At 42.4% G+C, this 7385-nt stretch overlaps 1 long non-coding RNA gene across 1 annotated transcript; it reads left to right on the top strand.

Annotated features, from left to right (window-relative positions):
* Nucleotides 1–3789: 3789 nt before the first annotated feature.
* LOC113140235 (uncharacterized) lies at nucleotides 3790–6275 on the top strand. The gene is made up of 3 exons (XR_003296631.1): nucleotides 3790–4345; nucleotides 5049–5114; nucleotides 6216–6275. It is a non-coding gene; the product is annotated as an uncharacterized LOC113140235 (long non-coding RNA).
* Nucleotides 6276–7385: the final 1110 nt, after the last annotated feature.

Here is a 7385-nt window from a genome sequence, read left to right as displayed (position 1 = left end):
TTTTCAAAATATGTTGACATATCACATAACAAGCCCCTGTGTGCTGCACTCTACCACAGCATTTTCAAACAGGTCGTCTCTGTTTGCCAGAGTGGTGTGGTGAAAGTGTGGGACAGCCTAACAGGTCAGGCCACCATGTAGTTTAAGGTCACACCAGATCATTATACAGGGTGCATGGCCATAGCATTTGATGAGGCACAGCGAAAACTGATCGCAATTTCCAAGGATGGGAAAGTCAGTCTGTGGAACTTCAACAGTGGCCCCAGCCAAAGCCTCCTCAGACCCCTCTCGACAAAGGTGCCACTGAGATTAAGCAAGGCTCTCCTCGGACAGCATCATCAACCAGGGACCGGTTAAGGTCCAGGTATAAACCTCTATCCAATATTCTGACCCAGAAAGCTAGAGAAATTCCAACATTTCCACTCATCTCTGGAAAGGACCAGCACACAGATCAGACTGAATGGAAGTTACAGCCACATCAGACCATTCTACAAGAATATGACAATGAGCTGAAAGACAGACTTGATGAGACACCATATACATACAAATATAACCGGTTTAGGTCCAAATATTGCAGTACGACGTTGAGTCAGGAAGTGTCATGAGTCCCCTTGGAACTTCCTGTCAGAGGACCTTTATTTTGTATTGACTTCCTGTTTTCCCCCCGTTCTGGTCTCTGGCAGCTTCATGTGTAATTTGTGTTCATGAGTTTCACCTGTCCCCGTTATGTTCACCTGAGTTCAATCACCTGTTGTGTTCCTCTCTATTTATACCTCCCGTCTTCCTTTGTTCCCCGCAGAAGCATTATAGTTATAGTCATATCAAAAGTTGAAAAGATGCTGAATATTCAGACCCAATCAAAGCCACACCCACCACAGACCCCTCTCAACCCCTCTCGGACAGCCTTTTCATCCAGGCACCGGTTTAGGTCCAAATATTGCAGTACGGCCCCGCTCACAGATCATCTGGCTCAATTCAAGCCACATCCACCTGTTAACAAAGGTGACACTGAGCTACAAGAAATAACTGATGAGACACCATATGAACATGTGACGTCTTATTATATCTCAGTATCAAGATGTGGTCAATGTTGAGCCTAAAGCTGAGGATGTTACTGATAAAAACAATCATCCTCTGTCATGTTTCAAGTTGATTACGACCAAGCCAAGTGTCACTGAGCTTAAAGAAAGCACTCGTAAAAAAGCATCTTTATATTTCAAGAGCATTATGTACAAACTTGATATTATGCTCAGTACTAAGCCCAGAGCTGTGCTACAGAGCAATAAATTTACATCTGCTCCACCAGACGTTCAGTCAGGAAGTGTCATGAGTCCCCTTGGAACTTCCTGTCAGAGGACCTTTATTTTGTATTGACTTCCTGTTTTCCCCCCGTTCTGGTCTCTGGCAGCTTCATGTGTAATTTGTGTTCATGAGTTTCACCTGTCCCCGTTATGTTCACCTGAGTTCAATCACCTGTTGTGTTCCTCTCTATTTATACCTCCCGTCTTCCTTTGTTCCCCGCAGAAGCATTATAGTTATAGTCATATCAAAAGTTGAAAAGATGCTGAATATTCAGACCCAATCAAAACCACACCCACCACAGACCCCTCTCAACCCATCTCGGACAGCCTTTTCATCCAGGCACCGGTTTAGGTCCAAATATTGCAGTACGACGTTCAGTCAGGAAGTGTCATGAGTCCTCTTGGAACTTCCTGTCAGAGGACCTTTATTTTGTATTGACTCCCTGTTTTCCCCCCGTTCTGGTCTCTGGCAGCTTCATGTGTAATTTGTGTTCATGAGTTTCACCTGTCCCCGTTATGTTCACCTGAGTTCAATCACCTGTTGTGTTCCTCTCTATTTATACCTCCCGTCTTCCTTTGTTCCCCGCAGAAGCATTATAGTTATAGTCATATCAAAAGTTGAAAAGATGCTGAATATTCAGACCCAATCAAAACCACACCCACCACAGACCCCTCTCAACCCATCTCGGACAGCCTTTTCATCCAGGCACCGGTTTAGGTCCAAATATTGCAGTACGACGTTCAGTCAGGAAGTGTCATGAGTCCTCTTGGAACTTCCTGTCAGAGGACCTTTATTTTGTATTGACTTCCTGTTTTCCCCCCGTTCTGGTCTCTGGCAGCTTCATGTGTAATTTGTGTTCATGAGTTTCACCTGTCCCCGTTATGTTCACCTGAGTTCAATCACCTGTTGTGTTCCTCTCTATTTATACCTCCCGTCTTCCTTTGTTCCCCGCAGAAGCATTATAGTTATAGTCATATCAAAAGTTGAAAAGATGCTGAATATTCAGACCCAATCAAAACCACACCCACCACAGACCCCTCTCAACCCCTCTCGGACAGCCTTTTCATCCAGGCACCGGTTAAGGTCCAGGTATAAACCTCTATCCAATATTCTGACCCAGAAGGCTAGAGAAATTCCAACATTTCCACTCATCTCTGGAAAGGACCAGCACACAGATCAGTCTGAATGGAAGTTACAGCCACATCAGACCATTCTACAAGAATATGACAATGAGCTGAAAGACAGACTTGATGAGACACCATATACATACAAATATAACCGGTTTAGGTCCAAATATTGCAGTACGACGTTGAGTCAGGAAGTGTCATGAGTCCCCTTGGAACTTCCTGTCAGAGGACCTTTATTTTGTATTGACTTCCTGTTTTCCCCCCGTTCTGGTCTCTGGCAGCTTCATGTGTAATTTGTGTTCATGAGTTTCACCTGTCCCCGTTATGTTCACCTGAGTTCAATCACCTGTTGTGTTCCTCTCTATTTATACCTCCCGTCTTCCTTTGTTCCCCGCAGAAGCATTATAGTTATAGTCATATCAAAAGTTGAAAAGATGCTGAATATTCAGACCCAATCAAAGCCACACCCACCACACCCACCACAGACCCCTCTCAACCCCTCTCGGACAGCCTTTTCATCCAGGCACCGGTTTAGGTCCAAATATTGCAGTACGGCCCCGCTCACAGATCATCTGGCTCAATTCAAGCCACATCCACCTGTTAACAAAGGTGACACTGAGCTACAAGAAATAACTGATGAGACACCATATGAACATGTGACGTCTTATTATATCTCAGTATCAAGATGTGGTCAATGTTGAGCCTAAAGCTGAGGATGTTACTGATAAAAACAATCATCCTCTGTCATGTTTCAAGTTGATTACGACCAAGCCAAGTGTCACTGAGCTTAAAGAAAGCACTCGTAAAAAAGCATCTTTATATTTCAAGAGCATTATGTACAAACTTGATATTATGCTCAGTACTAAGCCCAGAAATGTGCTACAGAGCAATAAATTTACATCTGCTCCACCAGACGTTCAGTCAGGAAGTGTCATGAGTCCCCTTGGAACTTCCTGTCAGAGGACCTTTATTTTGTATTGACTTCCTGTTTTCCCCCCGTTCTGGTCTCTGGCAGCTTCATGTGTAATTTGTGTTCATGAGTTTCACCTGTCCCCGTTATGTTCACCTGAGTTCAATCACCTGTTGTGTTCCTCTCTATTTATACCTCCCGTCTTCCTTTGTTCCCCGCAGAAGCATTATAGTTATAGTTGCATTTAGTTGGTGTTGTTCACAAGTAGAAGTGTGTTTTTGTGATGACCGTCTCACCCGGTCTTTCATAGTTCTTGCCATTTCATCCGGTTCTCTGGTTTTTGTGTTGTCTTGAGCCCTGCAAGTTCCCAGGTGAAATAAAACCCTTTGTTGTCCTGCATTTGGGTCCTTACCTCTCCTCCTTCACACCACACCACCTGCATCTCGTGACAGGAAGGCAGGAATCTGAGCAAACAGAGCAGATCAACACTACAGAGACATTACTTTAATGTGTCTCTTCCTCTTCTCAAATCAAGATATTAAGAAAAAGTTCAAATACTATTCAGACAAAAACAAAATGGTATTTCAACTTAATTCTCAACAGTTTGACTTTATTCTCAGATATCAACTAAAAAATGAATGTTGGCCAGTGCCCTCCTGATTCAGGAGCGCCAAATATGGAACAAGTTTCTCATGAGTTTACTCCGGGTGCTCCGGTTTCCTCACATTAAAAATAAATAAATAATAAAAATAAACATTTCCTGCTTGGCCGATTTATTTAACAGTTTAATTACCAGGAAAGATTTGATTAAGCATTAAACATTTTGATTGTATTTATTTGCTTGTCGCTGTCTGCGTGCGTACACACGCATAAAATCCCATGTATTTTCTTTCTCTTTCAGGCAGTGTTCAGATCCCTTACCCATTATCTCTCAGCCCCTTTTTTGTGCACATCCCTTGGAAATGGTGCCCTTCACACAATCCAGAGGGAATAGAGCAGTCAGATGGTAAGGCACATCAGCTTGTTCTGTTTCTAAAGTTGTAAAGTTTGCTTGAGAACCATGAACCAAGCAGCATTTATTCCTAGAAGCAAAAGTATTCCTGTTTAAAAATGCTAAGGTTATGAATCTCATAATGACCTGTTACCTTGAAGTTGTTGCATCCTTTATGGAAGCCTTCAGCTTAGCATCATTATTTCTTGACTTCATAACTACTTGAGTGAGTTAGTTAATCCTGAGAACCTGAGCTGCCTTAGGGAAAATAAGTTGTCTCTGCCCTTTTTTATAGAGCGTGTCTGTGTCAGGGACCAGTGGTCCTAGTCCTTTCCATTCCTGATACTATTGGTATTATCTGAATATTCTGAATGTGGAAAGACTCAGAAGTGTACTTAGTCTGCTGTTTGCAGGACTGGAGCAAAAAAAAGATGAAGTTCCTCAGCCTGCTCAGCAGCAGGGAAGCTAAGCTAATAGCAGCACTGTTAAAAGTTAGCCAAACTTTGTTCATAGCAGCATCCCTCAGTTCGGGGTCCCCCCTACAGGCCTGGCGCACTTCCGTTGCAGCGTTTCTCTTTTGCATGTGTTTTGGCTGCTGCGGGGCGTTTGCCCTCGTTGGCCATCGTACTTCTGCCTAGTCACTCAGACATAAAGCCCTGATTGCTGGAGAGCTACAGTGATGGTTGTCCTTCAGGAGCTTTGTCCCATCTCCACACAGGATCTCTGGAGCTCAGTCAGAGTGACCATTGGGTTCGCCCATTTTCCACAACTGTATCAATGTGAGGTGAGTTTTTCAAGCACAATTGCTAAAAAACTAAAAACAGAGAGAGACAGAGGTGATGAATAAGAGCTTCATGTATGTCTTTATTCAATTCCTGCCAGGATATCAGCTTTGTGTCCATCTAAACAAGCCCAGGTTTCACACTGAGTATAAATAAACTGAAGAAATATACTGACACTTTTGGTTGGTGGTGTGCTGCAAAAGTTTTTAAATGAAAAAAATGTGCCATGCTTCAAAAAAGCTTTAAAACCACTGGTTCAGTGCACATTCTTCAGGTGCAGCTCCTGGATGTAGATCCCAAACAGGCTGTGCTGAGGTGACTATATGCAGCATTTGACTGTTGCAGATCTCAAATTGTTTCTGTTGTACTGTTTTACTCAGTTAATAAAACACATACGATGTAAGTACGCTGTGTGCTATTACACAGCCAGTTTCACAAGCCAAACATTTAACCATATTGAAAGTGCATTCAATTATGTAAAGCTTGTCTCTGTGCATATGCATTGGCTGTGCATTCTCAATATGGCCTGTTATATTTGAAATAGTAAAATACAATATTCTCCTTACTAAGAAGTGTTTCTCACAGATATGTTGATGCAGGAAACTGGGTTTCTGTCTCACATTTACTTCCATCCCGTGTTTAATATTTTAAAGATTATCTACCATCTACTACCTTTGCACCAGTATAGGAATCTGTAAAAACCCACTATGACCAGTAAAATATCCATCCATCCATCCATCTTCTATACCCGCTTTTCCTGTTCAGGGTCACGGGGACCAGTAAAATATTATAAATAGTATTTTCATTGCCCAAAAGTGATTATAACAGCTAAAACAGAATTTTTTTCTACCTTTACTGATCGTGATAAAGTCATATGCAAAAAAAAAAACAAACAAAAAACTGTACCACCATCACTTTTAAAAGGCTGTGTGCCCTCCCACAGAACATAATCACTTTTTCACAGAAACCTTTCTGCATAACACCTATTACAAGATTCCTGTTCTTTGGGAGCATGAAACCGACTTATATGTTTAGAGAAACTATCTATAGAGAAACTCCACAATCACAAGGCTCTCTCTGCCCTCATGTCCACTTTCACATAGGACATAATTTATAAAGCAGAAGGATGTAAGGCGGCCGGACAAACTGGTAGAAAAAAGCTGGTAAGTGACTGGAATGAGGCTGGATTCCACTGGAGGCTGTGGTGGAGAGATGCAAACAGAAAAAGCTGGAGGCCATCCTGGAATAGTAGGGAATGGTGGAGGACTGTGCTGTCACTGAATGATACAGGAGATCTTCAACCCCACTGTCATCTGGCTCTACAACACCTTAGTCAATGGTAGATGACAAACCAACAAGAACTGGACTGTGAGTGACTTTCATTACTTAGCACTTATTACTTTTACAAAACTAAGTTTGCCTTTGGGGACTAATAAAGTTTATCTCATCTCATTTCTCAGAGAACAAATTAAAATAAAATACTGGAAAGAAAAGATGCAGACAATGAGCTGTCTACATGAAGGCACATTAAACATTAACATTAAAGAAACCACTATATGGATCTGTGTTTTTTAGCATGGGGGGTGACCACGGCCACAGCAAGACGTCTTTGCCAGAGATTTACAAGGAGACTGATCTTCATAAGAGATTTTGGTATCCAGTATGATTCCTCACACTGATCCCTCTCCTCTCTCTGTCTCTCTCTCTGTCTCCAGGAATGAGGCATGGAGATACGCTGGTGGCTTTGCTCGTCCTGTGACTCTGTCAGAAGTGCTGTTAAAAGGATTCAAGTGGGGATTTGCTGCTTTTACTGTTGCTCTGGCTATTGAATACACCTTTTTCCCCCCAAAGAAGGGCGGCCACTAATGTTCATCATTGCCAAGCCCAAACCTCACCCAACAGTCTAATAATAATCTGTATTTTCTGTTTATTAAAGGTGTGTTTGATCACCACATGGCTTCACTTTTCCTTCTTCACCCTGACACACGTTTCAACCATAACTTTACTCTGCATCTGTATTTTAGGGATAATGAGTGTTAAACTCCCATAATAGTGTTGTTGCTGAGATGAATGTGCACATGTAGTAGTTAGTTAGTCCTGCTTCCTCTTCCTGCCCAGTTTTTGGAGGCATATTTTGCAACACTTCACTGTGACTACTATAAAAACCAGCACTGCAGTAGCCAGCAGCGCTATGACGTCGAGGTTGAAGTACTGGAGCCAGTTGAGGTCGTGGGCAACAGATTTAAGATGTTTTGCCCCTTTGTGGCGCATCA

This window comes from Mastacembelus armatus, unplaced genomic scaffold (assembly GCF_900324485.2).
Source record: "Mastacembelus armatus unplaced genomic scaffold, fMasArm1.2, whole genome shotgun sequence".
Taxonomy (NCBI): Eukaryota; Metazoa; Chordata; class Actinopteri; order Synbranchiformes; family Mastacembelidae; genus Mastacembelus; species Mastacembelus armatus.
This window is presented reverse-complemented; position numbering and strand designations above follow the sequence as displayed.